General features: G+C 36.1%; 1 long non-coding RNA gene across 1 annotated transcript in view; it reads left to right on the top strand.

Annotated features, from left to right (window-relative positions):
* LOC113459646 (uncharacterized) overlaps positions 1-18,963 on the top strand; it is a 196,005-nt gene that overhangs the window by 112,261 nt on the left and 64,781 nt on the right. The window lies entirely within an intron of this gene.

The following is an 18,963-nucleotide window of genomic DNA, read 5'->3' as shown; positions in this document are numbered from 1 at the left end:
ACACCAGCCAAGGAAAGTTGATACTCAAAAGTCACTCTCTTGACATCTATGGCAACCTGCTTTAGAATATTGATTCCTGTAAAATAAGAAATAGAGCAACTAAGCATGATAAGTCAGGTAATATTCTGGTTCTAGGTTACTTGATAAATGCTATTGCAGGACAGTTTAAGGCTGGAGTAAGGAACACATAGGGAATAAGGGGGAAATTAATTGTCTGATCTCTAGTTCTCTGACTCTAATCATAGAAGTACTTGTGTTAGTTTATCTCTTCTGACTCTGACCATTGTTAATCCACAAAGACGACAAAGAATAGGAACAAGTACACACTTTTGTTATGCTGTTTCATTACAGAAGTGGTGAAAAACCTCTTTTTTGTGTGTGTGTATGGTTTTTTTTAGTAAATAGGAGTATACTCCTGTCAAAAACATTAACTGAATGAATGAAAGATTTCTTTCCTGATGATCCTCTTAATATTTAGTACTACACTCTCTTCACATTCTTTTTACATCAGTTGCATGTCTAGCTGATAACTGCAGAAATTTTGGCATCCACAGAGGAATTTTATGAGAGATACTAATAGGCAGATATTTTTAAAATGTCACTATTACTTTAGAGTTGCATATATGCAAAAGATGACAGTGGTAATGTTTAGATTTTTCATGTTTCCCCTGGTCCTTATGGGAACAGGAGATGCAATTAAGGAACTGAGAAGAAATGAAAACTTGCACTAATTTTGTAAATTTCAACTTTTCCTTTGCGGAATATCCAAACAGGGATTGCTACCTTCCTTCACTGTATATGACCTAAATATTTTTCTGAAATTGCAGTGATGTGCAAACCTAAATTAATCAAAATGTTAAGAAGAAAGTATGCCTCAGGATAAATATGGGGTGAATTTTGGATGTTGGATATCCAGAATACTGGATATCTACTGTGTAAGTTTCAGAAGTTTAGAGTTTAAAAAAAAAGATTTTAAATAAACAGAAGACTTCTTGCCCAGCTACAAAAGCCTACCTAGTGCCCGACTCAGACAAAACGTGTAAAGCCCTTTGCTGTGTTGATGCTTATCTGAAGAATTTCTGAGGGGTACACTAGAGAAACTTATTGGGAATCTTACCAATAATAATAATAAAAATCTTAAGAATTCAAAATCCTGTTATGCAATATTAATTTATCACTCCCCTGGATGGTGACCTCGCAATGTTTAAATAATGTTTCTCCAAGCTCACTCTCATCCCAAAGCAAGCAAGGGAAGGTTTTGGCAGTGGTCATAGCCATTACAGAAGCCCAAAAAACTTCACACCTTAAAAGCAAGCAATTTTTGTCATGTCACAGAGTCACCATCTGTAAATACAGGTAAGAGTTTTGGTTTTAATTTTCAACATATGGGTATGTCAGATACAGATAAGACTATGCAGAGTGAACTCCGGGTTTCTGTCATCATAAATAATATTTTAGTGGCTTTATTGTCTAGGAATTTTGGTTTTTGTTTGGTTCATTGATTTTATTTTTGGTTTTCTGTTTTGCTTTGTTTTTGTTTTTTTTTGTGGAGTAGTTGCATTACTTTGATTTATAAATATATGTGTGAGAAGCATTCATTTTTCAAATGAGGGGGAATTTTTTGCCTTCTAATCTGAAAGCTACATATGGTCTCTATGACAGCAACAGTGTCTATTGCATCTTTACAGTAGTCTTATCACTACCCAGAAATGACAGCTTATGACAATGTCAAAGGTACATCCAAATGGAAATTGTGACAAAATTTGACTGGCAGAACGTGGTTTAAAAAAAAATAAATTGAAAATGATAACTGATTGAAACACTAATCACCAATGTACACTAAAAAGGTGTAACATTCACTGTAGCTGAAGTTCCAACACAAATGACTGAATTTAACCAGTTCAGCACATGGGCATCATTCCCAAGAGTCCTGGAACACTAAAATTTTCACATCTTTTGAGTAGATTATTTTTGTAACATAGCTGCTTTGAACTTCCACACTTCACTTTTTTTGACAAGTTAAAATCATAAGGTGGCATGGAGTCACTGTGGCAACAAGGTTTTTGTACAGCTTAGGCCAAATGGAAGAAGAGAAAGGATGGCCTCTGTGCATTTAAACCCTGGAGATTTTTATTGCCATGACAGGGTTTAGACTTTGGAGACTCAACAAGTGCAAAGATCTGGGGTTTATTTTCAACTCTAGCACTGTTGTGGTCATAGGATGCTTTACACAAACTCCCCTTAAATTTCCCTTTTACTTCCCTGTTTCTTATTTACAAGTAGCTGGAATTCAGAACATGATCCAGTAGCTCAGAATCTGGACTACTATTTATATCCCACGTTAAGGAACTTCTGTGTATATATTAAAATGTAATTTAGGGTTGAAAATAATGAAATATTTATTTTCAGCCTGCACAAAGAGTTGCAGGAAGTGATTAGGAATAAAAAAACTAACCCTAGGAGACCTGGTGATTTGCTTCCAACTTATATAAAGTAAATTTTTAAAAATGCTGCTTTGAAGTGTACTACACAGAGTATGATTTTTAATGTTCTTATTTCAAATGGAATGTAATAGACATGATAGACATGAACTCCCACCAGAGTTTAATTCTGTGCTTTACCATATCATTGTCTTGTTTTGTTAAAAGTTAAACCTTTGAATTGCCACTACCTTTAAATTGCAAAAATTCATGAAATTGCCATGTGATGAAGATTCTACTTCGTTTAAGGCATCAGGTGCTTTCCTTTGATGTTATGGAGTGATGGAATTTTTTTCCCTATCCTTTACAAATAAAATTTCATCAGCTGATTGTTTGACCACAGAGTCAGCTTGACATTCATAAGAATGTGGGATACTTGCTTCTAATTACCAGTCTATTATTTAATTTATTAGAAACTGATGTATATACAACTGAAGAGAAACATGATGAAAAATTTCCCAATGTAGAGAAACAAAACAAAAAATCAACTATTTTTTCTGGGTTTTTTTCTAAACTGTGGGATGCTTATTTCATGTTTGTACCACTAACACATGTAGTGTATTATAATGGCTAGGTGGGAAGAATTTATTAATCCCATACTTAATTTAAAAAGTCTAATGTTTTTCTTTTTATAACATGCAGCTCTTCTTTTATGCCTGTTCTGTTGCTGCAGAGTCTATATAAGATTTCACAACATGCTTATTTCTTTTACTATGAGGAGTGGTCAAATGCATTTTTCCCCAACAAAATCAAAACCTTGACAAATTACCTTGGTGTTATGTTCAGTCTGGCACCTCCTGCGAATTCACAGCACAAAGAATTTTCAGCATAAAGAAAACATTTCACTCTGAAGTCTTTCCCCCTGATTCTTTGTGAGAGCTGGGGAGGCAGCTGGAGAAGCAGGAAAGCCATTCTGGATGTGATCCCGAGCTACTTCTGTCATTGCCTGTCCATGGAGGGCTCACAGTGTCCCAGGCAGAATGGAAATTTCAGACAAACTTTGTCAGGGAGAACCTCCTGCTAAGTCATGAGATTCAGAAAGACCTCCCTTGGTTTCTAACACCCTTCTCAGTGAGGAGTCTAGGTGTGGCTGGATCCAATTCTATCCCCAGATTTGGTCAACAATTTGTGTCTAAAGGGTTATATAGGTGCAACTGAGCTTTTATACAACATTGTCCTGCAGGGTTAAAGATGACAACCTAAATATATTTCTTTTTAAGCAATAAATTATTTGTTTAAATTGATGATAATAGTGATAATGATTAGACTAAAAGACTTTAATCAGAATTATTTGCTACACAACACAGGTCATTAAAACTACTAGTAATGTGCATTATTTATTGAAGCAATATTAAAGCAATGATGTTAAATCTAGCAAAATAATTAGAGATTGATGTTACTCATCCATACCAATGACTGTTGGCAAATCTCTTTTTCTGTGCCTGAAGGATTAAACTTGAAAAGCGTCCCAGCTTAAGGGAGGAAGCTCCACACACACTTCAAGAAGCAGTGTGTTATAAGACCCTGTCTTTAAAAGTGGGACTGGCCTTTCACAGTCCAAAGTGATTGTCAGTCATGTTTGTAGGTGAGCCATGCAACCTTCAGCTCATCAACTTTAGATAAGCTATCAGTACCATCATTTGTTAGCTGTTTCTTCAGAAATTTTGTCTGCCACATGCTCACTTGTGCCATACTCTGTCAGAAATTGTTCTTTACATGCTCAGAATGTTCAGCTTTTGGATTGATGAGTTGGGCTGTGTTTGGCATTCTTAACTCCAAAAGCAGCATAACCTTCCTTCTCCATGCACCACTGAAAACTTTTGCAAGTAAGTTAAAGTGTTTTACCTCTTAAGCTGAGGCTCTGCTACACCAGGGGGGCATTTGCACTAAGAAAGGCAGTGACTAACTGGCATGGTAAGTTAAATCAGGGCTACTAGAAACACTTTTCCAGTCTTTCAATGATTTGCCTTACAAATAGGTGCTATGAATGCACCATAACATAGACGTGGAGTGAGCTCTAAAGAGCCAAATGCCTCAGAATACAGGAGCTTAGAGCCACAGTGCAGAACAAATAGATCTCAGCAACTCCTGTATAGCTCAGTCATCAGGTTTGACAGAATGCATATGCACCTATTGTTAGAAAGCGAAAAAATGCAGATGTCTGGGACCAAGTAAAAGAGTAATTTGTAAAAGTTAGTAAACTTAAAAAAAGCAGCTGGATAGTTAGAAAAATCTTTTGTTTGTTATATGGATACTTAGTGTAACATTAAAAATTATAAACTCAAACCATCTCAATGTAACAACTAAAGAATTTTAGACCTGGCTGACCTGTTCAACTCAAATTCAATTTCACCTTTGAGGGTGTAACAGATGTCTGTATAGACTGGAAGCTAAAATTCCTTCTCTGGAAATATTTGAAGCATTCAGTGCTCATTCCATAGAACCCATATTCCATTTGCTGTTTTAGAAGATCTCTGCACTAGAATCTAGTTTTACCTTACACCTGTTAATTTCATACAGAATATGTAAGAACTGCACTGTAATAAATCTAATTTTTTTTTCCTTTTCTTCTTTTTTAAGATTTCCCTTCTCTCTTCCCTCTTCTCATTAATAAGAAATTCAAAATATCTTCAAGCAAATATTGTTATAATGCTTGACTTGTACAGTGCCATCTTTTGTGCTAAATTATTCAGATAAAAATAAACTTGGACAGTTTGAAAACAAACTAAACCATGAATTAGACTGAATAAAGAATTAAGGAAAATCAGTGCAAATATTTGTTGGTACATTTAATGTGAGGATTAAGTGAAAAGGAAGAGATAATTTTATTTTTTAAAAGGACAAATTAAAGTAAATATTCTTCCTCATGTTTGTTTCACTGGTAGATCTATTGAAGCTGTTCATGCAGGGATTTTGTTAAAGATTTATTTCATATTCCTGATGTCTATGTTATCATTTAACTTGTGGTCCAAATTACTCGAGGAGGTTTTTATGTGAAGGCTGATTTTAATTGGGCTATTTCAATTATTAACTGCACCCTAAGAAAACACAAATGAGGTGTCACAGAGAAGGGAAATTCCTGTCTTACCTCATTGCCACTTAGATCTCTGTCCAGTTGTGCACATTCGGGTGTGCAGTGCTGCTTTAGATTACCTTATTTTTAACAGTGGTTTAGTCCACCTACTCCCCAAATGCTGCCTGGGCACCAGGTGGGTCTCTAAGTCACAAGTGTTTGTTTTTCACCCCCTTAAAGGGCACCAATAAATGAAATATTTATGCTCTGGACCCTGTGTTGCCCTTGCCACACTGGCTGCCCATCCTGTCAAGTATTGTGGGAATAGAACACTTCCCCCAAGGGGTCTCTGCAGCTGACAACTTTTCATGCCCACAGGTGTTCTCAGCAGCTATGCTGTGGTTAAATACACACATGGTGGCTGCCACACTTCCCCAGGGACTGCAAACATTGCCCATCACAGCCAGGCTTTAGGTGCCGAGTCTGCTTCTGTGGCCCTGGAGTCAATAGCCAAGGTAGAGAACTTTACTGAGGGGATTCAGCTGTTAATAGAGGTGTATACCTGCAGAAAATGAAAGTGTCTTCTTGTGGATATTTGTGTTTGATTAGCAGGATGGGACCTGACAGTTCCTGTGTAAATCTGTGTGAGATTATCCATTTTTCAAGTCCTGAGACACAAAGAGTGTCAATTCAGTCAGCTGAGCAAGAATTTATGAGGAACAGTATCTCATGAAGAAAAGCTAGGTTTTTTCAATTAGATGGGCTGAGGAAACTGCCTGTGTATCCCCAGTTATGAATAAAAGGATACTTCTTAATAAAGTATCCAGGACAAAGTGGTATGGTTCCAATCATGCTACTCAGTTCAGACTGGGCAAGTCAAAATATTAGGTTGGATTTTCTTTGGTTTGGCTTTTTTTTTTTTTTTTAATTTGTGGTGTTTAGCTTGGATTTTTTTTTGTTTGTTTGTTTTGAGTTTGGTTGGGGTTTTTTGCAGGGGGTTTGGTAGAGATATTGTTTATTTCTTGTTTTGTTCCTGTAAAATATTCCAGAGTACTGAAAGGTAAATGATTTATACCTTGTTGTCACACCATTTAGGTGCTTCTTAAGCAGAAATACGGATACCACATAGTCTTTCATTTAACTGCTGCTGTGATTTGTGAGCACACATGGTAGTACATCACAGTGGTCATGAATTGAGATTCTGCTGTGCTGTACAAACACAGGACAAATGCCTCTGGCTCCAGAGGCTTCCTAAACTTCCAGGCTTTGCAGATAGGGTGCCTTCTGTAGAACCAAAATTCTCACAGTAATTACTATTCTTTTATACTTCCAGCACACTGTGCAAAATATGCTTCATTGTCTAAGAAAAGTAAGAAATGTTTATAATACATAAAAAACTCAGTCACATAAATAAATTTCAAAGTGCACCCAATGTTTCATTACCCCTTATGTTTTTGATCTTAAAGAACCCCACCATATTTAAAGTACTGTACTATTCTCCTTTATCTGAATTCAAAGATGCACAGAAGAGAATTATGTGCAAGAATTAGCTTTTATTTTGTTCGTGAAAGATTCATTGTTTGCTTTTGCCAGGCTCCAAGCCACCCACGGAACAACATGAATATTCAGGAGTTGTCAGCAGCTGCAGCCAGCTTGATTTTTCTCAAGAATTCTGGTATATACCATGAAAATGAATTCACTTTTGTATGCAGCGGTTGTGCATGAGCTCTTCCCTGATATGATTATTTTGGAATTTTTAGAAAACATCTGGGAATTATTCATGATTATCCTAAAATTTCATCAGCTCAAAAACCCTTGAAAAAGCCCATAAGTTAAATATCTTTCTGTTCAGACATGAACATCTGCTACCATATAGACAGATTTAGGAATGTATACACTTGAATAATTATATTCTTACAGTCAGGCAGTGAGCCTGCAGGATACATTAATTAAGTTTCTTGAGAGTGATGTCAGAATGGGGTTTCAGTCTTCAGTGACTAAGTATGTGGTTTTGGAAGGAACAGTTTGTGAATGTCCAGAGAAAGTGGTTACAACATAAGCATAGATTTCTGGATCAATCTGTTAAAGTTTTTTAAATGCATATGTGAGTGCCATTTATTGTCTTCATGAAGATTTTGGTGATGTAAGGGACACACATGCATGATGGTTGTGTTACAGTCTAGATGACAATGGTGACTGTAGTGAATACTGAGGTCTATGGGTTTTGTGCTGACAGAAAGCCATAAAAGCATAATGGACTTTTGAGGATGGCTGGGAAAAAAATCTCCACTTAGTTGTGGTTTGATTCATGGGAAGACACTTCTTGGTGTGCTCAAGAATGCTGTAGTGCTCAAGAATGCTGTAGTTCTCTGAGATATCCCAGGCATACTGCTACAAGAGAAAACCAATTGCTTTTCAAACTTAAAAAGCAGTCAAATATATTCAATCAGACTCCAAAATAGTATCAATATTTTCTGTAACAGCTCCTTGGATTTTCACAAGCAGTGATTGAAATTTGGTTTTAAAAGGCTTTTTAGTAAGGCTGTTTTATACATAGATGGATAAGAACCTGCCTTGACTGTAGAATATGGTCAGTATGACCATATTGTTTGTCCATGTGTCCTCTTCTGAAGAGCATCACTATCTTTAAATTGTCAAAGTAGATTGTTACTCTTCAAAATAAAATAGTCAAGTTAGAGTGGAGAAGGTTTTATGTCATTAATATTTCAGAATACATTGTTATTTATAACATAATTCTGGATTTTGTCACTCCTAACTTCCTCAAGAACAAATATTTGGGACCTTAAATTTTCTGTACTTGGTAAGAATTTATTTTAATGTGTTTTTTTTTAACTGGAGTAACCTTTTCAGGAATTTGAAATTACAGAGTAATGTCTATTTTTAAGAATGCTCTAATCTCATTTTTACAGTAAAAAAGAATTGGTGCAAGCAGAGACATTGCCAGTAACAAGCAAGGCTTTTTAAAAGTCAGGATACAACATAAAGCCAATTGTAAAGGGCACCATTTCCTCCTGTTTGACTGCCATTATTAATTTAGATCTCATAAGTCCTTAAAGTTTGTCTTCTTCCCTCCCTTACAAGATCTATCTCCCCATATATCCTTACATGGGGTCCTTGCATTTAGTTTGTTTTCTGTTTAAAGTGGTAATAGGAAACCACAGCAAAGCAAAAGGTAAAGAGGTAAAGACCAAGTCGTATAGTCATGAAAGGTCATATGTGTATGAAAAAGCAATCAATAGATCTACCACATTTATTTGTGTACTCCTTTCCTGAGGAGTATTCCATGAAGTCTGGATTATGTCCTGGGGTGACACTATGATGCAGAATTGTATCCCCATTCGTCTGTTCAGCCCAGAAATAAGTTTTGTGCCTTTAAAACTAGATCTGAGAGGAAGTAGGGGAGAAGGAAAAGCGGTGGAATTTTTCATGGCTGTACTCAAAACCATAGAGAAAAGAGCTTTGGCTCTCTCTGGGTGTGTTTTGTCTGCAGCATGGACAGCGAGAGAAAGAGACAGGGAGCTTTTTCTTTGCTTTTTCCTTGGTTTTCCTTGTTAGCTACAGCAAGGAAAGTTTTCTCAAGACTGTTTAAAAGTTTTGAAAGAGAAAGTTTTCTCTTTTTTTTTTCTGGAGCTGTTGGAATCTGCTCTGGACTGAAAACCCAGAAGAGCACCAGAAGTTCACGCCTGTGGCCCACCAGGGGCTGATAAGAGACTGAGTGAGTTGAGCTACTCCCCTTGAAATGGACTTCCTGAGTTTGTCATATCTTCAGAACAACAAGAGGTTCCATTGTTTAAAATTATTCATTTTTTTTCAAGTTTGTGAGTCGTTTTCTTGTTAAATAAACAGTTTTTTCCACTTCTCTCAAAGGAGGTTTGAGGTTTATATCTCCCAAACTGGTGGGGGGAGAGGCCACTTGAATTTGCTTTCTAGAGGGACCTCATTTGGAGGTGTTCTCCCAAATTTGCCCTAAACCAGGACAATTGAGTATGTATTTCCCAAGAAGCCCTATATCACCCAGAATATTATTGGACCTTCAGTTATTAACAATTCATTTTATTTATTGTTTTCACAAAGATGTAGTAGGGAAAGAGACACTAACCAGTTATTTTTTTATGAGATAAGAAGCACAAGTGAACTACTGGAGTAAAACAAGGAGACAATTGGAATTTTATTTCTTTCTGATATAACTCCAGCCAGCTTTTTCTTTTTGCTCTTTCTTCCTTTTGCAATTAAATTATTCCTTGTTCATAGGGGGTTGGGACTCTCCAAAACACTTCCAGCTGTCCTTTAAGCTGTGAAATATGAAGATAAAGGCCCCCTGGAAGTGCAAATCCTCTCACTTTGGTTTTACAAAATTGGAGTACTACCTGTGCTGGGTTTGCCTCTGTAGACTAATTCCATTTCTCCACTGCTGAGCTTTCACTTGCTCTCCTCATATTGCTGCTCTGAGGGTTTTAATAAATGTAAAAGAAATTTCATTATATCAAAAATTGATTTTAAGTTCCAGAAAGCTATAAACTCTTGTGGGAGAGAAGGTGAAAAAAAGAGAAAGAAATATGGAGCAATAAAACTATATGGTGTTTGCAAACAAAGCAGAAAAAAGTTTTAAACAATACATGTTACTAATGGAAGTTAATGACCCAGATGCAGCTGTGATCTTCCTCTCAAATTGCAAAGACTGTCCAGTGTTTGTGGTTCTATGGCATTCTAACAGGACTCTAAAAATAACCCATCTGGAGCCTGAACTGTCTTTCTTAGAACTGCTGCAAACCTGAGATCATCTGAAGGACCTTCAGAGCCGTTTTATTTGAAAAGTTCAAGGCATCTGTAGTTATACTTGCTTCTCTTGTATATCTCATCTCCTGATGACTTGAATGGATTTGGATGCCAGTTTTGGACAGCAGCTAATGTTTTATTTAAAGTACAAGTTTGATCCCTTTCTTGACAACTTTCTGTTTAATTTTCTGCTCATGCTGTGAGCTTTTGATGCCAGAGTCCTCATTTTATTTCAGTGCAGGACTTTGTGGGTGCTACCAGCAATCCTTGTTAAATACAGCCATTTTATGACTAGCTTTTCTTAATTTTTCAAACTGCTTTTCATAATAGGTATGCTTCTATAATACTGTGACAGCAATTTGTTGCTCAATCTCACATGAGCTACACACAGAGCAATTCATATCAGAGTTAATTTCTTAGTAATTATGTTACCCTCATGGGGAGTGGGCTAGCAGACACACAGGTGAAAAATAAATATTGCTGCTAGTGTTCATTTATAGACAGAGATTGACATGTGGGTCCATAGTGTATTGGCATAGATTTATAATTTAATTTACCTTTCTCTATAAGCTTTTTCATAGATGTCTAAACATAGTACCCTTTTGCAGAGTGTTCGTTACTCAAGGTGGCACACTGTTGTGGGGCAAAAAAGCAAAACTGGTTTTGTAAACATTTAATAAGCTGAACCTTCATCTCCTATGGACCATCTAAGGAATGAATGGTTGTTTTGTTTTACTCCGAGTTGGATTTCTGTTGTTTCACTTGGTAAAACTAAAAATTTACCTCCTAAATTATACCTATTTGTAGTACAGCATATATGACAACTAAAAAATTACTTTCCAATATATATATATATCCAATAAATAGTCTTTCCAAGACATTTAGGAGATGTATTTACGGTCTGCCATCTACCGTTAACATGATGCCAAAATTTAGGTGATTTTCAAAAAAACCAATATTGTGTTTTGGGGCAGGAGTGTGCTTTAATAGCGTAACTTGCACACATTAGCATGACTATAGGAGAATCTAGATTACTGTTTCAATATTAAATCTTGTCACCTTCTATTTTCTTATTTTTTCCATCTCTTTAAATTTGGCCTTTTCCTGCCAACAGAAGAGCCAGAGGAAAATAATTTATCAGCATCTGTAAATCTACATGTTCCTTATTGAGAAAGATTCTTTCATTAATGGAGTAAGGACTGGAAATCTCCATCCATCCCTCCTAAAATGGCTTAGCTAGATCAGATCTCATTATTCTCTTCAGAGATACATTTAATTATTTTGAACTTAGGTGGTTTTCTTTTTTTGGTTTCAAGGGCTTCATTTGAATGTGTGGCCACATGACATGTTGCTTTTCGCAAGTCAAGGGCCTTCAACTTGTAGGTGAAGAGTTTCTTTTCAACCAGTGCTGTATTCTGCTTCAGTGTTTTTCTTGCTTACAGAACCTCAGCTTCAGATTCAGAAAAAATAATAAACAGGCATTTGGAGAAGGCTCAAAATTAATTTTTCCTTACATCTTTATAGAAATGAATTCAGTTATTTCTCCAGAAAATTGCTGCTTTGAAATGTTTCTTACTCTGTTCAAAACAGAATTGTCTCCCACTTTACATGGTGTTTTACAAGCAAGGTCTGTAACCTATTTGTTGTGTAACTAAGGCTTAGTAGCAAATTCCTTATCCTCACCAGGCCTTTTGTCTCTGTCCCTCCCTTCCAGTTCTTCCTTGGAAAGGTTTACATAAGATCTGGTATGAGTTATTGCCAGAACTTCAACTCTTACCAACATGGCCTGAAAGATCATAAAACATATAAAATTTCTCACTGTGTGAATGCCAATAAATCATTAGATAAGAGAAATAGGCAGGAAATTATAAATAAATTACTAGCCAAAAGAAAAATCAGGAAAATAGAAAAGAAACAGTCCATAATACTAATATGTTTTGCAAAATTAAAAATATGCTTGTATGTTTAAATGACCTTCTGTATGGGGTTTGCATGAGCAGGTTTTGGTAGATGTTACTAGCTGTAGAAGCTTGACTCAAAATAAGCTTATAAATCTAAAGCTGGAAAATATATACAAACTATCCTTATGAATGTATGTCTTTCCAAAACTGCAGCATTTAAAAGTAATATACCTAATTCTAATTTGGTAATTACAGATTTTCACTTAGAAAGTGCCACATATTAAAAGGAATATAGGGACTGTGCTTACCATTTTAAGTTTTGTCTGAAGAATATAAAGAAATCTCTGGAATTCTGTGTTCTCTTACATCTTCAAATGAAAGTGTTTTTTTAGACGAAGCTATGCACCCTTCCCTATTGTTTTATCTGGTCTCCTCATTGGGGGATGAAATTTTAGCTCTCACCACATGCCATACAGAAGTAAATCTATAGACACGTGCTTCCAGTCCATGTCTACTTTTCCTCTTTTCTTGCTATACTAGACACAAGATGTAACATTTAGTGAACTTTTTCACCAAGCAATTTTGCCCTTTGCAAATAGGAGTTTATTTTCCTTATGTTCGTATGTGAACACTCTGAATGCATCCCTTTTTCCTCTTCATGGTGTTCAGTGAAACCAGCAGTGCAGGAAAAGATGGTACTGCCTTTAGGTCATAAGAAGGAGAAAATTTAGGTTCAGACAGTTTTCCCTTGTTTTGGAAGGAGACAGCCTGAATCAACCATCAACATGAAAAAAAGAGACAAGAAGTATACTGTTCAGATGGAAATGTGTATAGAAATACAGGAAATTCAGGGAAAAAATATCTACAAATGAAAGAAAAAGGTCAGCTAAACATGAAGGTTACTTATTGAGATGGATGGTTACTGAGATGGATTATGGTGATGGTAAGCATATTCATGATGCATGCATTCGTGAAGGTAGACTTTTTCTGTATGGACAAAACCTTTATAAAAATTCCACAATTCTTCTGTCTTGCTATTTTGAATAATTAAAAGGGACTGCAATTGAACATGGACCTTTTCTTGGCCTTCTTCCACAGCCTGGCTTTTACCCATCATATCTGCCAGCTCCAGTTTTAAATTTAGTACAGCATGGTAGCATGGTATGGCATAGATTCATGAGTAATGGATTTAGGAATACATTTAGGAATTTAGTTTACAGCTAGGCACAGTTTGCAGTGAAATTAAGACATTTGGACTTCAGATGATTTTACACAGTGTCAGTATAAAAATCCTCCTAGATTCAGTATAGGCAAGAATTTCAGGCACTGCTTTGCTTTATAATTTATCACATGCAAAAGAGAGTGTGTTAACTTAAAAGATTTTCTTATTGATCTTTATATAAGATGTCAAGAAATCAAAAAATTCCAAAGCTTCTTCCTAATGGTTGTGACAAAATAGCCCAGGAAAATGGATAGAACAGGACTATGCAGAATAAAATTTCAAGGAAGACTTTTGCTCTACAGGTGATGCTTGCAGTGCTCAATATATAGTAAACAACAGTGCAGTGAAATACTTGAGATGGAAATAAGTCATATCCAATGCATATAAAATATGATAATCATCAATGCAGAAGGAACTCAAACAGATGTTAAGAGACATGAGAATCATAGTTTGTAACAAATAGCTGCAAAGAAAATGACTCATATACCAGATAATGGAAATAGCAATTACAGTATAGCATACAACAATAAAGGAATGAGTCATAAACTACTTGAATCAGAGAAGAGAAACATAACTGAAAATTTTGTGTTGAGGAGAAATGCAATGAGTGATAGTTCTGAAAAGCAAAAAAAAAAACCCCTGAGTTGTGAAAAGCAATTCTCTTGAAAGAGGAAAAAATTCTGGCATTTGTTGTATAGTTCCAAGTGCTACTTTGGTAATTCCATGTTAATGTTGCATGTGGCATTTCCATTTTTTCCTTACTGACCACAAAGGAATGGTGATTCTCCATTTATGCTGTTTAACTCATGATCACGAGCACTGAAATTCCATCGTAATGGCTAAATTAGTATCTCAAAGAATGGACCAAGATGCCTTTGACTGGACTTGGCTGAGTTCAGTAGAGCTTGGAAAACTGAATCATTGTGTGAGCCCCAAATCCTGTTCCTAGTTTCATCACTCCAAAGCTGGTTATATAGGGAATGACATGACAGAAGGCAAGGACAGATTCTGTGCCCTATTTCATAATACTACATAATGCTGACAGATCCCCAGGCATGATACAACTCACCTTTTGACTTGACTCTCATGTTTCTGTACATTAAAACAAACATGAAGAGAAGTAAAGCCTGTTTGAAATCCATTTCTTTTACATCAGATTCTCTAAAATTTGGCAGAATTTCTAGAGGAGAAGTAGTTCTTGTGGCAAACTTTTATTGACTTTCTTCATGTCTCTGACTACACAAAATTTGAAATTCACCATGCTTAGTTAGTTTGGTTGTGAACTGTAATGATAGAAAATATTTAAAGAACTTGCAAGACAGTGGTTTCTTGGAGTCAGTTAGCACTCTCCCCATGCATTCAGATACCAGTAATGTAAAGCCATGTGTACACTGAGAGCTTGGGTTAATATAAGACAATCCTCAAAACTTCACTTACTGTTGTATGCCTGAAAAACACCAGGCTGACTTCCAGGTCAGCCTGTTTCTGAAACCTGTGTTTCCGGATAAGAGAGCAAGATATTTCTTTTTTCTTTTTTCTTTTAGTCTGGTTTTGGCTAAGACAATGTTTATTTTCTTCTTAGTAGCTAGTACAGGGCTGTGTTTGGGATTTAGTATGAAGATCATATTGATAGCACACAGATGTTCTGGCTGTTCTGGATATTGCTTACACTAAGTCAAGGACTTTTCAGTGTCTCCTGCTCTGCTAGTGAGGAGTTGCATGAAAAGCTGGGAGGGAGCATAGACAGGACAGGTGATCCAAACTCTTCCAAAGGATATTCCACACCACAGTATTCCACACCCAGTATATAAACTGGGGAAGTTACCTGAAACTGGGGCCCATCACAATTCTGGGATAGGTTTGGTATTGGTCAGTGAGTGGTGAACAACTTCTTTTTCTTGGGTTCTGTTACTCTCTCCCCCTATCCTTAGTGCTAAAATCATTACATTCTGTTTCAATAATTAAATTGTTCTAATCTCAACCCAGGAGGTTTGCCTCTTCTTTCTGATTCTCCTCTCCACCAGGGGAGAGTGAGCCAGCATCTGCATGGTACATAGCTGCCAGCTGGGCTTAAATGGCATCTGCTTTTCCCTTTTGTCTCCAATTCCAACTGGACATGGCATCCAATCCCTCTGTACTCAAGTCTCTATCTGTTCTGCTTTCATGACACAGAAAGAATTAGGATGTCTGCAGACCTGATCATGAAAAATGGCATCACATTCCTTAAAACAAGAAAACCTGGAATACTCCCCACTTACAGCAAAAAAGAAGGGAAATGTGGGTAGTCTGCAATGTGGATCCCTGTGCAGAAGAAACAGTAACTTGCCTGACTCTGGTAAACTTTGATAAGCTTCAGCTTTAAGGACATAAAATCTCCCTGTCTTTCTTCATTATGTTCAGAAAATTATTTTGTTGTTATTTTCTTATAGTGCATACCAGTTTAGAAAAAAATGCTGCAGCTTTTTTCACTTACACTTTTTGTATTTGCATTAGACTGCTGATTTGAGTATTTTGATAAAACAAATAATGCTTGAAGCTTGACTGAGACTTAATTCCAGAAAAGACTAACCATATGAGCCAGAAGTATTGAAATAAAAGTTGAGAAATGCAATTCCAAAAGACTTTCAGCAAATTACTAGACCTGAAAGAGTTTCTTTGGAACCCTTAAATCCTTTCAAAATATACTCTGATTCTATTATACAAAATTCTATAAAACTCAGGACAACTTGTTTGTGCATATGGAAAATGAAAGTAGTGTGAGTTTTGTCACGTGCAACCTAGGAAATTGGAAAAATTTCTCCTAACATTGTACAGTTCTGGAATACCTATTTTTCTTTCATCAGCAATTTTTTTTAAATGTGAACATTCAGATCATCTGAAGATGATTGAACTTGCTTTTTACTTGATTTTTTATTATGAAATATTATCATCACACCAGGACTCAGAACTATCAGAGAGAAGAGAGGAAATGTTTCAGAACTAAACTAGTAATTGATAGATTGTAGTTTTTTCTATGATGATATTTTCTGGCTTTCTGGTAGATTCCCTCTGTGCTCATAGTATTTTATGGAATCAAGACAGAGAAAGTTAATGCAAAAGTTTTTTATTGCAATAGGAATTAAAACTGTATGAAATAAGGGAAAATATAGCATTTAATATTTAGCTTCACAATGCATCATGTGCAATGCAGGTAAAGCCAGGAAAAAGTTTTCAGACAAAGCTAATGCAAGGGAACATCATGCAATTTTCTTCATTAGTTTTGGCAAAACAGAAGATAAGATAAATAAATAACATGATGGTTATTTATTTTTATCCCACAAATAAAGTAGAAAATTTTGTTTATTTAGTTTAGGAAAAAATCCCCAACATCTAAAGTGAAATCAAGGAAAGGAATATTCACAAAAAAACCAAACCAAACCAAAAAAAGCAACAAAAAGTCCCCAAACAAACAAAAAAAAGTTGCTCTTTCCTAGCTATAGATCTTACATAAATTTTGAAATAATCTGTATTCACCTTTGATATTTGTCATTAGACAGATTACACTGTGTAGGGTTTATACACTGCATGCAAGTGTCAGGATGTAAAATCTGTCAGAAATACAAGTCTAAGTCTGAAAACTCAAAAATTACCTTTGATACCAAGCTAAGCATTCATTTTTTTCAGGACCTCATATCAAAATGTTGATGTACTATCTGAAAAAAAAAAAAAAAAAACTAGAAAAAAAACCCAAACTAATCAAACAGAAGCAGTTCATCAAGTTTGGTGTTACAGGACAGAAAAGGTGGTGTGGCAAACTCCTATTGCAAACATGGGTTTCAATGTTCATACTAACTACAGCAAATAAAAAGAAACACTGTGAAGTTCTTGGCCTCTGCAATTTACTTAAAGGATTTTACTAGGGAAAAATCAGCACTTTATTTTAGCTGGTTGTATGGGAGAGTCCAGAATTACAGAAATGTGACTGATGGGGGAAATATCAGGGACTATAGATCTATAAATTTTATTCCATGTAAACTTCCCCCTCATCAATAGTGTATCAGCAGAGCGCCTTGAGAGTCTGAGAACATACCAATACTGTAATGCATTGCTCTCTTCAAATATAAAAAGGGAAGCTGAAGCAGGAAAGAAAGGTCTCAAAACTGTAAGAGAAACTTACAGACAAGTTAGAGTGCCAGGCCACCGTGGCTTGGCTGACAATGAACAATTGCAAAATTCTACACAGATTTCATGATTCTTTATAATGTTAGAATTCTGAAGAGAAAACAGATTTTTTTCATACTTGTCCTTTAGTCAGCGTGCTGTGAATGACACCAAATTACATGGAACTGCAAAAAAAAATGGAGTTAATGGAGGAAGCACAGCTGTATTAATAAAGAATGCAAGTACAAGTGAGAGGTAGTTTCTAGGCACAGCAGGAAGTCTGAGACACATCTTGATTTTCCTAATTGGAGGAAAAATAGATTACTCATCTATGCTCCATGCTGGTTATCAAAACACTTGTACTGAAGCCCAATTTACCTTTATGGGCTAATCAGGAGAAAAGAGTTTACAGGAAACTCCCTTCAAAACCCAGCTGAGAGAGAACCAGATCTCAGTTTATGTAAAAAGCAAAGTGCCTACTGCAGGCAGTGGAACTGTGCTAGGTAATGTGGCTGATAAAATTAGCTTGTATTTCTGGCTGTCTTAGGTGCCAGTTTTCTGCTCTGAGCTAGGGTATTTTCCTATAAGACTTGGGGACACTCAAGGCCAGACTGGCTGGTGCTTTGAGCAACCAGGTCTAGTGGAGGGTGTCCCTGTCCATGGAGGTTGGAACAAGATGATTTTTTGAGCTCCCTTTCATCCCAAACCATTAGAATTCTTTGACTTTCTTGAATGCAACTTTCAAATGTTTTTCCTTCAAATGTCAATATTCTGAGATCTAGTAAAAGAGAAAGAAATCCTTATTTAGTTTTGCCACCAAAAAATTCAAAATTTAGAGTTTTATTGACCTGGGAGTAATGTGGGAAGGGTAAACCAGAGAAATAGAAAGGATTTTGGTTTAGTTTCGTTTTTTTTTTTTCTTACATTTTATAATGATATAAATTAATGAACATTCTACAGATCTCAAATGTATTCCTAGATGTTGGCAAGACTAATTCAGACAGATGTGGTTTGCACTAACTGTTTCCCACTTAGCTCCTGTATCCTGTACCAACCTTCTTGTTCCTCTGCCAGGTGTGCCCCAGGGCCCAGAGCACGAGGCTGAAGTGGTCAGCGTGTGGGGCTGCTGGCAAGCAGTCAATAAAGATTACATGGAAAAAAGACACGTGAAGACTTTCAGGTCTTTTGTTGGTACAAGTTTTCATGAATGCCTCTGCAAATGGTTCCTTTCATATTGGGAAATCTGGAATGAAAATCATGGTTCAAGTTAAAAAAAAGGACATATTAGATTTCTAGTTTTCATTTTAATTTGTGGCAGCTTTTTTCTAACAATGTTAATGTCAAAAACACCAGGCTTATGGTGCACTCACAGTGAACATTTAAGGAGAGATAAGGCAGTGAGAATTCTTT

This window comes from Zonotrichia albicollis, chromosome 5, assembly GCF_047830755.1.
Source record: "Zonotrichia albicollis isolate bZonAlb1 chromosome 5, bZonAlb1.hap1, whole genome shotgun sequence".
NCBI classification, from domain to species: Eukaryota; Metazoa; Chordata; class Aves; order Passeriformes; family Passerellidae; genus Zonotrichia; species Zonotrichia albicollis.
This window is presented reverse-complemented; position numbering and strand designations above follow the sequence as displayed.